We start from the raw sequence: 16277 nt of genomic DNA, 5'->3' as shown, positions 1-16277 counted from the left end.
CACCAGGGCTCTTTAGAAAAAACAGCCCAGGCTTGTGTGCAGGAAGCTATTCAATTTCCCCAGTACTCAGTCTGTGTATACGGCTTCCATTTAGGATGCAGGCACCGCCCCGCCCTCTATCCTTCCCCCGCTGCAGAGACCAGTTTGAAAGTGAGCTCTTAGCTCTGGCTGCAGTGACATGCTGTGTGACTCGACCTGCCCAGCAGCAGAGTGAGGAGCAGAGGAGAGACTGATGCCAGGGTTCAGATGTGCGGGCTCCAGTTCTAACATGGCATCAGAGAGAAGGTGTGGGGTACAGATATTTCTGTGTTGTTCATTGCTGTACTTCTGAAAGTTTCACAAGGACCTTGCAAAGTGTCACTATCCCTTGATGGAGAGGTGTCACTATCCCTTGCAATACTGATCACAATGATTATAGTGTACAGGGCAGTCTGCTATTGCAGAGATCAGTTGTACTGAGCAGTGTAATGAAGGCTGATATTTGTACTGTGTGAGGTCCTGACTTATTGTAAGCTCACTTGTCTGTGGCTGCCAGGAGGATTCTAAGTAGTCATCTCTCCTGCCCCCCAATCCTGGTATGTCTCCTTGTCTCTCTCTCTCTCTCCCCCCCCATGTCACCTCTACAGGATCTGACTATATATGCTGGCTAGCTACAGGGGGATCTGATGATATACACTGGCTAGATACAGGTGGGAATCTGGCTATGTACACGGGGATCTGGCTATATTCACGGGGATCTGACTATATACACTGGCTATATAAAAAGGGGTTCTGGCTATATACAGGGGGAATATGACTATATACACTGGCTATATACAAAGGGGATCTGGCTATATACCCTGGCTATATACATGGGGATCTGGCTATATACACTGGCTGTATACAAGGAAGATCTGACTATATACAGGGCAATCTGGCTATATACAGGGAGGATCTGGCTATATACAGGGAGGATCTGGCTATATACAGGGAGGATCTGGCTATATACAGGGAGGATCTGGCTATATACAAGGGGGATCTGGCTATATACAAGGGGGATCTGGCTATATACAAGGGGGATCTGGCTATTTACAGGGAGGATCTGGCTATATACAAGGGGGATCTTGCTGTATACAAAGGGGATCTGGCTATATACAGGAAGGATCTGGCTATATACAAGGGGGATCTGGCTATATACAGGGAGGATCTGGCTATATACAGGGAGGATCTGGCTATATACAGGGAGGATCTGGCTATATACACGGGGATACTGACTATATACACTGGCTATATACAAAGGGGATCTGGCTATATACAGGGGGAATATGACTATATACACTGGCTATATACAAAGGGGATCTGGCTATATACTGGGGGAATATGGCTATATACTGGAGGAATATGGCTATATACAAGGGGATCTGGCTATATACACGGGGATCTGACTATATACACTGGCTATATACAAAGGGGATCTGGCTATATACAGGGGGAATATGACTATATACACTGGCTATATATAAAGGGGATCTAGCTATATACAGAGGGAATATGGCTATATACTGGAGGAATATGGCTATATACAAGGGGGATCTGGCTATATACAGGGAGGATCTGGCTATATACAAGGGGGATCTAGCTATATACACGGGGATACTAACTATATACACTGGCTATATACACAGGGGATCTGGCTATATACAGGGGGAATATGACTATATACACTGGCTATATACAAAGGGGATCTGGCTATATACTGGGGGAATATGACTATATACACTGGCTATATACAAAGGGTTCTGGCTATATACAGGGGGAATATGACTATATACACTGGCTATATACAAAGGGGATCTGGCTATATACACTGGCTATATACAAGGGGGATCTGGCTATATACACTGGCTATATTCAAAGGGGATCTGGCTATATACACTGGCTATATACAAAGGGGATCTGGCTATATACACTGGCTATATACAAAGGGGATCTGGCTATATACACTGGCTATATACAAAGGGGATCTGGCTATATACACTGGCTATATACAAAGGGGATCTGGCTATATACAAAGGGGATCTGGCTATATACACTGGCTATATACAAAGGGGATCTGGCTATATACACTGGCTATATACAAAGGGGATCTGGCTATATACAAGGGGAATATGACTATATACACTGGCTATATACAAGGGGAATATGACTATATACACTGGCTATATACAAGGGGGATCTGGCTATATACACTGGCTATATACAAAGGGGATCTGGCTATATACACTGGCTATATACAAAGGGGATCTGGCTATGTACAGGGGGAATATGACTATATACACTGGCTATATACAAAGGGGATCTGGCTATACACAGGGGGTATATGCAAAGGGGATCTGGCTATATACAAAGGGGATCTGGCTATATACAGGGGGTATATGCAAAGGGGATCTGGCTATATACACTGGCTATATACAAAGGGGATCTGGCTATATACACTGGCTATATACAAAGGGGATCTGGCTATATACAGAGGGAATATGACTATATACACTGGCTATATACAAAGGGGATCTGGCTATATACTGGGGGAATATGACTATATACAGGGGGATCTGGCTATATACCCTGGCTATATACAAGGAAGATCTGACTGTATACACTGGCTATATACAAGGGGGATCTGCGTATATACACTGGCTATATTTTTTTTGACTATATACACTGGCTATATACAAGGGCAATCTGGTGAAGTACAAGGGGGAATGTACTGAACGTGGAGTCATCTGGCTATATACTATGAATAGGAATCAGGTGGTTACCTATCCTATAGGACAAACGGAGACAGCACACAGATGGCTTGAGTCAAAAACTGTATTGAATAGCATGCAGAGGCACACATACGACATGTTTCGGGCGGAGCCCTTCCTCAGGTGTGCCACACCCATCATCAGTAACACCTAAATACCCACCCAACAGGAAGTCATGTGACTAACACAATCCCATGACCTTAAAGTGCAATTCCAATATAAAAACATAGTACAATTTCCTTCTGGGGAACTACACATACCAGTGTCTACCCCAGTTAACTGAGGAATAGATCACCCAGATACTGTCATAATACATATAGACATATTACATATAAGCAAAATCACATTGTTGCATTTATCTCATAACGATACCAATCTTGCAAAAAGTCCTGTTTCAGATTCACTATGCGGACCGTTTCACCCTAAGAGAGAAAGACATCACAGAAAACATTTTAGGCTCATGTTTTCATTTAAACTATTGGGACATACACAATTGAATTTCCTTATCCATTTAGCTTCGCATTGAAGCAACAGTTTCTTCCTATTACCACCTCTAACTAATTTTGGTACATCTTCTATCACAAACCATCTAAGTTGGCTCGCTCTATGGCGATTTTGCAAAAAATGTCGCAAGACTGATGTTTCATATTCTTTCTTGCCTAGTGCCAGGTTCGTGATATCTGTTATGTTCTTGTATTCTTTCTTTTACTTGTCTTTCAGTCTTACCAATGTACACATACCCACAGGGGCACTTGAGCCCGTACACCACATACGTGCTCAAGTAAGTAAACCTGCCCCTGATGGGTATGCTGACACCAGTAGAGGGATGAGAAATACTGCTACCCTTTATAATTGCACCACAGCAGTTGCAATTCAGACAAGGAAACGTACCCTTCTTTGTACTAAAAGCGACACCTCTTTTATGGATAGCAATGTCGGACCTGCACACCCAATCCTTTATTGTTTTACCCCTACGGTATGTAAATACAGAGGGGTCAACGAATAGTTTACCAAACTGCCTGTCTTGTTTTAATACGGGCCAAAGTCTCCGTATCACAGAACGAATCTGTTCAGACATGTACCCATAATTGCACACAAAAGGTAATCGATTTGACTCACGTTTAACCTTTGGAGCCAACAGTTCCTTCCTAGTAAGGGATCTCACTTCCCCACTCACCCTTTGAAGAGCATGTCTATCATAACCTTTATCAACCATTTTCTGAATCAGACCTTCAGCTGCTTCATCATAAACCGCAATCTCCGAAGATATCCGACGAGCCCTTAAAAATTGGCCTTTAGGGATGCCTTTTTTAACAGTAGCGGCATAAAAAATATCAGTGCGCAATAAATTATTACGCTCCGTAGGTTTCTGGTACAAGCTTGTACTCAATCTGCCATTTTTGTTGCTAATTGTTACATCCAAATAATGGATACAACTGGTCGACCATTCGGCCATAAATTTAATGGTAGGGTGCGCCAAGTTCGCATCCACAACCATTTTCTCAAAAAGCTCTACTGGGCCATCCCAGAGTAGCAAAATATCGTCGACAAAATGAAAAAAACGAAAAATATGTTTTCTATAGATTTCATGATTGATAAACATACTCTTCTCAAGGTTCGTGAGGAACAAGTTGGCAAAAGAAGGAGCTGCTGGTGAACCCATGTTCGTGCCTTGACACTGAACGTAAAAGCTCTCAAGGAATAGAAAATAATTGGAACGCAAAATTAGTTCCAATGCATACATAATAAAAAAAGATTTTAAAATTTGGAAGTGTGGTTTCTAATAATTTCTCCTCGATTCGTTGCATGCCCTCCTCATGCGGAATCGAGGTAAATAAGTTCTGTACGTCCAGTGTGCAAAGCAAAAGGCTCTCAGGGATGGTGTTCAATTCCTCCAGTTTACACAGCAGATCTTTCGTATCCAACAAACACGTATCTATATTCTTCACCAAGTCTTGCAAAAAGAAATCGACATATTTCGCCAAGGGGTAAAGAACTGACCCCATGCCCGACACTATCGGCCTACCAGGCGGTGTGTCCAGGCATTTATGTATCTTGGGTAGAAGATACAGGATAGGTGTTTGTGGATTATCTACTGTCAGAAATGCAGCAGTTTGTTTATCCAAAATACCATCTTCAACACCGTGCTGAACCAGCATATCAACCTTCTTTTTAATCTCAACTGTGGGGTCACTATCACACAATCTGTAGTGACCCTCCAAACTCAATTGTCGCTGCGCTGCCTGTATATACTGGCATCTGTCCTGTACTACAATTGCACCACCCTTATCATCCTTGCAAATAATTATTCCATCATTTTCTTTCAGGCTTTTTAAGGCATCCCTCTCCATAGGTGATAAATTATTAAACAAGGAAGATTTCTTCTTGCGATCAAACTGTTACCATAAACTGTGCACCTCATGCAATACAGCACCTTCAAAAAGATCAATAGAGTTATTCACAATGTCAGGTTCCCAATCGCTTTTCCTAAAAAAAAAGGTCCTCTAGTAATACTGGGTTTATCTGCAAAAGTCATTCGCAATTTGATAGACTGGACAAATCTGTAAAAGTCTACTTCCCAAGTGAAAAGGTCCCCTGAGGCTGTCGGGACAAGGCCCAGACCTTTAGCCAAGAACTCATCTCAGACTTAGATTATACTGTGAGATATTTATAACAGGATTGCTTACCCCCTCTAACGATTCCCTCCTCGCTTCGGATAATCGTCCCGAGGTAGGGGTTGTCTGGGGTTCTTGCGCCTTGCTGCAGCCTCTTCCTCGTCGATGCCTCTGGTGTCTGATGCCGTTTCTGCCTCCTAAAAATACAAGGAGGATTCCACACTAGAGCCTTCTGGTACAGATTCGCCGGACGTACCTGCAGGCGTACCACCTTGCCCCCCTCCTTGTGGGAGACCCAGTCGTGGATGCCGGCGGCGCTCCACGGGCTTCTGTTGGCCGGACTGACCACTTCCATGTTGTGGATGACCACTTCCGTGTTGCGGATTACACGGATGACGCTTCGGCTTCCCTCTGGGATGACGTTCTACCGGAACTTGCTGAGGATCACCCCGGGCTGCATGTCTCTCCTGCTGCCAGGTATAGACTCTACCAAGCTTGTAATCTTCAATATCTCTCCGGATTTTATTCTGCTTTACTGCAGATAGCTCCTTCTTTAACGCTGCCACCTGTATATTGTGATCAGCATTAAGAGCAGTATAGACCAGGGGTGGGAGGGAAAGCACCAATTCAGATTGAATCTTCCCCACCTCACTTCGGATCTCCACAAGCTGAACCTGTAGTCTTTCAATTGTAAGGACCAGTACATCCAGGCTTCCCTTATTAAGTATTTCAAAAAATCTGGCTTGAAAGATAGTGTCCTGGACAAGCAGAGTGGAGCGTAGTGTGATTCTATAGCCACGAGGGATACATTTAGCACGCACATAGTCCACCAAAAATGACTGATGAGATATATACCTTGTTTCCAATTTTTTAAGGGTAAACCAACGCTTTTTCTTATATTCCACCAGGGACTCCTGGTCCTCTTCCAATGGTTCACAGGTCACCTGACTCAGTATCCTCTCGATATCCTCCTCTCTATAAGCAAATGTAGCCGCCAAAGCTTCCTCCACGGTACTCACGGTGCCACCTCCTGACATGCTCACGTGGGACAAGTGCTGGTGGCTGTGTACAATCTTCCAATATTCACCTGTCACACACCTTCAAGGCCTAAGTCTAGGCCTCCGTGCCGGTGCTCGCCTCCTGCAGGTACACCACTCCTGCCTCAACGTAGTGCAATAGGACAAACGGAGACAGCACACAAATGGCTTCAGTCAAAAACTGTATTGAATAGCATGCAGAGGCACACATACGACATGTTTTGGGCAGAGCCCTTCCTCAGGTGTGCCACACCCATCATCAGTAACACCTAAATACCCACCTAACAGGAAGTCATGTGACTAACACAATCCCATGACCTTAAAGTGCAACCTACCTGGGGATCATCTAGCTACCTATACTGTAAATGGGGGGGAGGGGAAGCTCCTCTCGCTACCTGTGAGATAAATGGGGGGTCATCTGGTCACTTATACTAAAGGGGGGGGGGTTATCTGGTTATTTGGTTATCCATAATAAAGGGGGGTTATCTGGATACCTAACCACTTCCACATTATATACATTTTGGTGAAACACTACTGCATCCTGTGTATTTTGTAGGGAAACACTGCGCATTGTGTGTAGTTAGTGGGCAAACGCATGTGCGGTAGTGTGCGGCTTGCCGAAAGAGACCTTTCAGGAATCCCCCCCCTTGAAAATACTGGATTTGCCCCTGCCTTCTACCCTTCTACCTATTCCCTCCTCATCTGCCAGGGAATTCCAGAATTTCAAAAAACAGCTTACATACCGTGATGGGGATTTGAACCCAGGTCTCAGTGTATGGTAGGTAACTAACATATCCATTATACCACCAACACTACTAGCTGAAAGTAACCTAGCATGTACCATTTATGCTCAATGCAAGAGAAAAATTAGACAAGACAAATGACATTTATATCACACTATTCTCCTGGCAGACTCAAAGCACCAGAGCTGCAGCCACTAGGGCACACTCTATAGACAGTAGCAGTGTTAGGAAGACTTGCCTAAGGTCTCCTACTGAATAGGTGCTGGCTTACTGAACAGACAGAGCTGAGATTTGAACTCTGGTCTCCTGTGTCAGAGGCAGAGCCCTTAACCATTACACCATGCAGCCACTAAGTAAGCCAGCACCTATTCAGTAGGAGACCTTAGGCAAGTCTTCCTAACACTGCTATCTTGTCTAATTTTTTCTCTTGACAACTGTTGAACACAAAAGACAAGGCCATATCTGGCTACAAATCCATAAGCAGTGGCTGCATGGTGTAATGGTTAAGGGCTCTGCCTCTGACACAGGAGACCAGGGTTCGAATCTCATCTCTGTCTGTTCAGTAAGCCAGCACCTATTCAGTAGGAGACCTTAGGCAAGTCTTCCTAAGACTGCTACTGCCTATAGAGTGTGCCCTAGTGGCTGCAGCTCTGGTGCTTTGAGTCTGCCAGGAGAAAAGTGTGATATAAATGTTATTTGTCATGTCTAATTTTTCTCTTGCATTGAGCATAAATGGTACATGCTAGGCTAGTTTCAGCTAGTTTCAGCTACTTTCAGCTAGTAGTGTTGGTGGTATAATGGATATGTTAGTTACCTACCATACACTGAGACCTGGGTTCAAATCCCAGTCACGGTATGTAAGCTGGTTTTTGAAATACTGGAATTCCCTGGCAGATGAGACCCTCCTCCCTCCGGTAGGAGGGAGGAGGGAATAGGTAGAAGGGTAGAAGGGGAGGAGGGTGGAGGCCTAAAATAGGGGCTTATGTGAAAACTAGATTTTTGCCTGGGACTATTGATGTGTATTCCACTAAATCATGTCTGCCTCCAGGTATTAGAGCCCTCGAAACATGTTTTCTATCATTTTTACAGCCGTCAGAATTTTTTCTATTCGCCTCCCCATTGAAGTCTATTGCGGTTCGTGAACTTTTTCGCGAACCAAACCTTTTGCGGAGGTTCGCGATATCTCTAGTGAAGAGTTCCCCTCACTTCTGTCCTGGAGATTTCTTTGTTAACAATAGTTGGGAGTAAGTCCAAAGTAGACTTGTTCCAAGAAAGTAGTAGGATCCTTATTCGAGTTAGCCACCACACTCTGTATCAAATCAATTTGTATGTTGGAGGATCCGTTTGTATTTATGAGATCACATCAAAAGTAATTATGTGCAAAAAACCAGTATCAGACTTTATTATATCAAAAATCACAAAAAAATCTGTTAAAAGATCTAGTCTTAAAAATACAAACTAATCCTCCTATATACAAACTGGAGGTTTCCTTCACAGGATGGGTCAAAAGATAATTTCATGCAAGACACAAAGCTCATAAAGGCAAACAGAGGCTTATAAACATGCCCTACTTTACCTAAGGCTAAACCTGTTCTTGTTATATGTGTGAAACGTTCAGTGTCTACATCATGTATGATGATGAGGCTGTCCCTACCGCAGTGTAGGGCCAATTTGGGGAAGGAGTTTAGCCACTGGTATGCTTTTAGGATGTGGAAGGAAACCCAAGCATTCAGAGAAAAACAACTCAATGAAATAGGGGACACACAAAAATACATAACGCTATCCTGGTCAGGTTTTACTAGTACTGTGGTTTAATTCTATAAATAACTGCATTTCTGTCATAGACCTTCAAATTCCAGAAGCCTCCTTATAGTGCATACATGTCAAACTCTGGCGCTTGGGCCAAATCTGGCCTTCAGATTTGGCCCTCAGGTGGTTTCCTCACTTTGCATTATGTTTATCCCACTCTAGACCACCAGAGAAGCTATATTGGACTATTAGCCCTACATCACCATGGAAGCCATATGGGGATGGGGACAAACTAGATACCAGGGGACTGTATATGAAGGGGAAGGGGGCCACTAGACCCCAGGGAACTGTATAGGGGAAGGAGGGGGCCATTAGACACTAGGGAACTGTATAGGGGCGGGAGGACCACTAAACATCAGTGAATTGTATAGATAAGGTAGGGATGACCACCAAACATCAGGGAACTGTGTAGGGGATGGAGGGGGCTATTAGACCCCAGATAACTTTATAAGTGAGAGAGGTAGGCAGTAGATATTGAGGTTGGCCCGCAACTTAGTCACAGAGCTCGATTTCGGCCCACTTTGTATTTGAGTTCGACAAGCCTATTATAGTGCATGTGTACATATGTGTAATATTGTGTAACACTTGTAAACCTGGACTATTATATTTTCATCTTAATAACTAATAATGAGTGATTTGCTATAATAGAACGGGACTCTAAAAACTAGTAGAGTTTGGCTCACCATTCGCATCAGATGCAGATGGATTAACATGAAATGTTTAACAGTGTTATATAGTGGCTAGCAGTTGTTTTGTGTCAGTTATCTCCAGTAAGCAGAATAAGCTGAGAACCGAACACTTCCAATGAGGGAGTGGCTGTGAATATGATAAGGCCTGTAGAAATATGTAGATGGGGTTACACACACTAGCTGGATTATTGGCTTTGCCTATGATGAAGACTGAACACAAAAAGCTTATACTATATAATGACATATAATGGTTATTTATTTACAGTTTGAAACTGATCACATATATGCTCCAACCACTCCTTTTCCTCAAAGGCCATTGTACAGATGCCCAGGAAAAACCAGAATAGGACATTGGTGTTAGAATATTAGCAGTGTTGTACGTGTGATAAACTCTTAGTCATTGTTGGTCAAGGGCACTTTAAGTGATTTAAAATATTAGCTAGAGGAATGGCACTTTGAAAAAGATAAGCATGTTTATGTAAGTGATTGGGTGTTTAAAGATAACATTCATCTGGATCAAATATTCATCTGGACAGCTGCTTCAGTTATTCACCCTAAAATTATGTTTCCTGCTAATGTTTTTGACCTCTTGAGGACCAGTGGTTTATACTCCCCTAGTGACCAGGCGATTTTTTACTATTCAGCACTTCACCACTTTAACAAATTATTGCTGGGTCATACAACTTGGCACCCAAATGTATTTTACCTCCTTTTCTTGCCACTAATAGAGCTTTCTTTTGGTGGTCTCTGATTGCTGCTGTGATTTTTTTTTTTAAACAATTAAAATTGATTCTTTTTTTTCAATAAAAAACCCTATTTCTTTTAATTAACCCCCCCCCCCCCGCCAAATTAGCCCTAGACAGCATTCATACACTACACCACCCATACATAGGCATCAGGTTGTGAGCCATTGGGAGGGACAGTTAAGTGACCAGGCTGTCTCCTGTACATCGCTGTGCTAGAACACAGTGCTGTACAAATGTTTTTTTATGTTTATTTCAGCCTGCCAGCTCTGATCACGGCTGGCAGGCTGATGACGGATCACCGCTTTGTTTATCCACAGGGAGCGCATGTGCGAATGATCGCACGTTCCCCGCTTATCCCGCCCACCACACTTTGGTACCAATTGGCTTTAGGCGGTCCCCAGAGAGCTACTCTCCCACCGTTCATCAGCGTTAGGCGGTCGAGAGAAGGTTAAACTGGTTGAGGTTTAGACATGTTAAATTACTCTATACTGCTTTATGTACATGTGGCATTCCCAACCCAGTGTGCAGAAATCAGGAAACTTCCGTTATAGTTTTTTGTATAGATATTTGTCCTTTTAGATCAAGTTTCTTCATATCTCAGCAGATTCATATATTTCAGTTTTCAACATTTGCATTCTGTTTATGTTAATGGTTTTCATCTTACACCAACTTGCTGAATAAGCTTTTCTCTAGTATTAAACTATACAACAGCAAATTTACAGTCTATGTTAAACAGACAGCCATAGCATCAATCAAAGGCAGCCCTGTGTCAATGCATTGTACTTGAGCTACGATTACTTCCCTTAGATAAAGAAGTACTTTGCATAATGGTACAGTGGCACAGATTAATATATGTGCGTGTGCATGTATATGTTTATATAGAGATTTTTGTTTTCTAAAACCGAACAGTGGAAAATTATTTTTTTCTGAACTTTTATTTTTCTCTTTTTTAGATTTATTCCAGAATAATAATGTTAATGTTCTTATAATAATAATGTTCTTATAATAATGTTCTTCCGGCTCAAAGCAGTCCTCCTCTCAGCAGTAGTGCATTTTCTCAGATTTAAACTTTATGTAAGGAGTGCATCTGGGACTGGTTCCAGATTGTGCAGGTCATGGTAAAATTGTCTAAATGTGTCAGTAATTTCGGATGGGCATTTTCAAATGACTTCTCTACTCTGCTCTACCTCGCATACGGATCAGATGTTTCGACTGGTCTGACTCCACTTGCTGTGTGTTTGTTGTGGATGTTTGCCGCAAAAACAACTAAATTCTTAAGCTCAGCATGACAGCCAGGCAACTGGCATTGTCTATAAAGGAATGAAGATGCCAGCTCCCTTTAAGTGCATTATAATACACCATTGTTTAATGTAATAAACCAAAGATTATATCTAGTCTTAACAAGGACCTAAACTTGTGTGTAGAAGAGGAGAAAAACACAAATACTAACCCTGTTTGCATTTAGAGATAACCGGCTTTCTAATTCTCCCTTATCTGCAAGTACAGTGGTTTGCAAAAGTATTCGGCCCCCTTGAAGTTTTCCACATTTTGTCATTGTTATGATCATGTCTGCAGCGTTTACTGCTGGCTGCAGTGGTATTGTAACCCAAGCAGTTCTGATGTCATTAAATGCATTTTCTTGCATAGTTTGGTTTGCACTTAAACTAGTTGCTGATTCCATCTGCAGTCACTCTGAAATTAATGACAGTTTAACATGCTCTTGTGTAAACAAACATTGTCTGCTGCAGTGGAGGGGCAGTCCCTTTCCTGCAGGCTGCATATCATTGTCTGCCTTTTCCTGCTATCAGCCTGTGATTAATTACCATTCACTTGTGTGGGAATCTGCAGGTCTGCTCCCATTGGATGACCTCAGTATAAAGAACTGCTTCCTGCAATGTCTCATGGGCTACCATAGTCTCAGACTCTATCTGTTACTCTGCTCGTGCCCCACCTCGTTCCTGGTCCGTGTGGACTGCGCTGACTCCTGCGAAGGGGTCAGCGAGTCCTCCTAGTTCTGCTCTTGTTCTAGAAGTTGTTACTTGCTTGTCTTGTGTCATATATTGGTTCATCGCCAATATATACGCATACTTGCGCATTTTGTTATTTTCCTTGTATCCGTGTTACGTTGATATATCAGTGTTGCTGATATATACGTACACGAACTGTTTATTTCCTGTGTTCAGTTAATCAGTTTTCCAGCACGTTTTGGTAGTTTGCGCGTATCGTGAACACCCGTGCTGAGCTAGTTATCCTGTTCCTGGTCCTGTTTGTGGATTGCGTTCATCTCTGCGAAGAGATAACGAATCCTTCTGAATCCTGTTCTGTTACTGTTTGTGGATTGCGTTCATCTCTGCGAAGAGATAGCGAATCCTTCTGAGTCCTGTTCCCTGTATTACTCCAGTCCTAGTCAGCGTTCCTGCTTATGTCATATATCGGTTCATTGCCGATATATACATATGTTAGTCAGACCTTACAAATAGTTTCATTGATAGCTGTAATTGTAATACGCTAGGAAAACATACTTATTGTATATTTATCTGTGTTACGTTCATCTATCTTGATCCTGCTATTTCCTGTCTCTCCTGTCCTGTCTTTGTGAGGCACGCCATCGCCGCAACGCATTGGCTGCCTCATTCCAGTCTGTCTGGTTTTGGACGCTTGCTGTCGCTAAGTAATCGCTAGCTAGCAAGCGTTCATTCTGTCTACCTGTCCTGATCTCCTCAGTCCTGGTTTATGCGCTCAGCGCTACTTTGCGCCTCAGTCCTGGTTTATGCGCTCAGCGCTACTTTGCGCTGAGACGTTATTACGAAAGTGTTAGTGGCTGTTCGGATCTGCACCGGCTCTGTGCACCACAATCTCCTATTGGAGTCATTCCTCTCCTCCACTAAACTGGGGATATCCTGATCCCTTGTGCTGGTGTGTGTACCTCCTTCACGTCAGCTTATGTGTTGTATGCTGACTGTGGAGATTACACCTCCAAGCTTAACATTATGGTAGCCCCATTACCAATCCCCATTGTGGGGGGGGGGTTCCCAGCAAAAATGACACTGTTTGTTATGGTTCCTGTTCCTTTAACAAATTTGAGAAGCTCAATTCTGAAACAGAAAATGAGTTTTTTTCTGAATGTGCCAGGTTCCTGGCCAATCCTGAGCTCCAGGCTACTCCTGTTTCAACGTGGGCCCCCCAGCTAGTTTATGTTTTATTTAAGGGAAGATTGTTTCAGTGGGCCTACGATGTCTTGGATCATACCAATTTAAAGGAAAGACCACTGGAATTTCTAGCGTTTGTGATCCATAACTGGCTGCGCAAAACCGATTTGCCTAGCCCTTTTGATAAGCTCCTGGCAGCTTGTCAATCAGCTGCTCCTTCTACTGCCTACAAAAATAATCAGCAAGCAGATAATTGTTCTGATAACTTTTCTTCTGCTAAGGCAGCAGGGTCTAAAGCCAAACGTAAACGCTCCAAAAGAAAAGCGTTACAATCAGCGGAGTCGTTGCCCTTGGCGACTGCGCATCAGATCTGTAATGAGACTCCGCCAGTAGCAGATAATGAAATTCAGTCACCATTCAGGGGAGTCAAATGGACCTATGAAACTACTAATGAACTTTCATTGCTAGCCAGGGAAAATAAAAGTTCTTGTTTAAATGAATTATCTGAATATGATTATGAAGATATATTACAGAGTATTGAACAGATCAATTTATTCGTGCAGCAAGGGAAATTTGCATACACTACAGTTCAACACTTGCTACAGGTATTGGAGATCCTTAGGAATAAGAAATCGGCCAATCACCTGCTAAATAACCCAATGTATGTCTCTGCCACAAACACATTTGCAAACTATGATCAGCCGGAATGCTCAGCTGTTAAATATGCATGGGATCCTCCATTTGAGAAAGGAGAGATGGAAGCCCTGGTCTATGAATGGAAGAAAGATGCAAGTTCATTTTGTCAGTTTTACAGTGCAAAAAGTGAATTAGTATTGAATGCATGCATTAAGTCTGCCTATAACCTAATAAAAACTGGTGTGTGCGGGTATGACTTTGTGGCTCCATTGATCGATGTGTGGAGAATGATTCTGGACGATTTTTATGCGATTCAATCAGTTGATACCAGGGAAGACACACTGTCAAGTGGAGATTGTTCCACTTCCTCAGTTCCTGAGGACTCGCCTGCTTCAGCACCTTTGGCTGATTCAGCGAGTGATTCAGAGCTCCTTTTGTGTGAAATTGAAGTTCCTGTAATTCCACCCTGTACCATGGATAACTCAGTGTTACTTCCCAGTAAGACAGAAATTACTAATACTTCCTTAATCTTGCCCTGCACAAATCTCTCAGCAGAGGACCCAGAGGTCCTGCTGACTTCTGAGTCCAGCCTAGCCAGTACTCATGAGTCTTTGTTCAGTGAAACAGACACCAGAAAAATCTTGCCTGTCTCTGCAAACACTTCTGCAGAAATTACCTGTGTTAATAAAGTTCAACTCCTGTCTGATCCAGCAGATGCCAATAGATGCACTACATCAGTTTCTGAGTCCCAGCAATCCTGTCCAGAAATCTCAGAACCCCAGCATCTGAATTTTCCAATTTCACAATTGAATGGTGATTTAGATGCGCAAACATTGTGTTTTGATCTTCCTGTTTCTACACCTCACTCTAGTTTCATGAATAACTCAGAGCGTCTGCTATGTGAGTCCGAAATCGCAGAATTATTACCGTGTTCAGAAAATGTTCCAGTGAACTTGCCCTGTACCATGAATTGTGCAGTAGATCTCTCCAATGAAACTCAGGTCACAGAATCATTATGCTGTCCAGCAGGTGCTTCCATGGTTTTGCCCTGCAGTGTGGACTGTTCGGTGATCCTGTCCAGTGAAGCTGTGGTCACAGAGTCTTATGCTTCACCCAGTACTTTGGATACTTCAAACCCTCTAGCAGAACAGTCTGAGGCACTGCTTACCTCAGTTGGTGTTGCAGTAATATTCACTTGTCTAGCAGCTGTTTTGGAATTACAGTCTGCTCTAATAAAACTTGATGAATTTCTGCCCAGCGAAGCAGAAGCCATTGAAATATTGTCCTCGTCAGCAAGTGTGTTAGATACCTTGCCCTGTACACAGTCTGATTTAACCAATGTTGTTGAGTCCCTCTCCAGTGTTGTAACAGCCGAGGAACTCCAGCCCTGTTCTCTGAATGTTTCAAAAGTCTTGCCCTGTAACATGGATAATTCTGACTCGCTGGAAAAAATAATAGAAATCTCAGAATTTCAGTCCGGGTTAATGAGTGTTTCTGAAACCCAGCCCTGTATCCTGGAAAATTCTGGTTCTCTGGCCGGTGTGGCAGAAGTTCCTGAGTCCCCTTCCTGTCCAGTGAGTTACTCAGTTTTGCCTAGTTCAGTGGGGATTGTTGCACTATTGACTTGTTTTGCAGCCCTTCATGAGCTCCAATCCAGTGTATTTGATGAGTCTCTGTCTAGTCCAGAAGAAGTTATGGGAACCCTGTCTAGTTCGGTGCATACATCAGAAGATTTGTCCTGTCTTGTAAATGCCCCTGAACATGATTTGTTAATAACTTTGCTGGAATCAGAGACATCTAAGTCTGATCCTGCATTTTTTAGTGAGAATCCAGTAACTGTGAAGTCTAGTCATGATGATTTTTTTTTGCCCAGTCCTGGTTTTGGTCCTACCTTGACTGACTTTGAGGTTCGCAGTTCCTTGACATGCCCAGAAGTCTCTCTTGTGCCGGTGTGCCCAGATGTGCTTCGTATGCCAGAGTGCCCAAGTGTGTCTGTGTTGGCGTGCTCACACGCTTCCCTAGTGGAGACATGTTCTGATGTTGCCGGTTGGCCTGCATGCCCGGAGA

The 16277-nt window shown here is 43.1% G+C and overlaps 1 protein-coding gene across 2 annotated transcripts in view; it reads left to right on the top strand.

Annotated features, from left to right (window-relative positions):
• Positions 1–16277, top strand: part of PARD3B (par-3 family cell polarity regulator beta) — an 807407-nt gene that overhangs the window by 538848 nt on the left and 252282 nt on the right. The window lies entirely within an intron of this gene.

The sequence above is a fragment of the Hyperolius riggenbachi genome, chromosome 7, assembly GCF_040937935.1.
Source record: "Hyperolius riggenbachi isolate aHypRig1 chromosome 7, aHypRig1.pri, whole genome shotgun sequence".
NCBI classification, from domain to species: domain Eukaryota; kingdom Metazoa; phylum Chordata; class Amphibia; order Anura; family Hyperoliidae; genus Hyperolius; species Hyperolius riggenbachi.
Note: the sequence above shows the minus strand (reverse complement) of the source record. Positions and strands in the feature narration are given on the sequence as shown.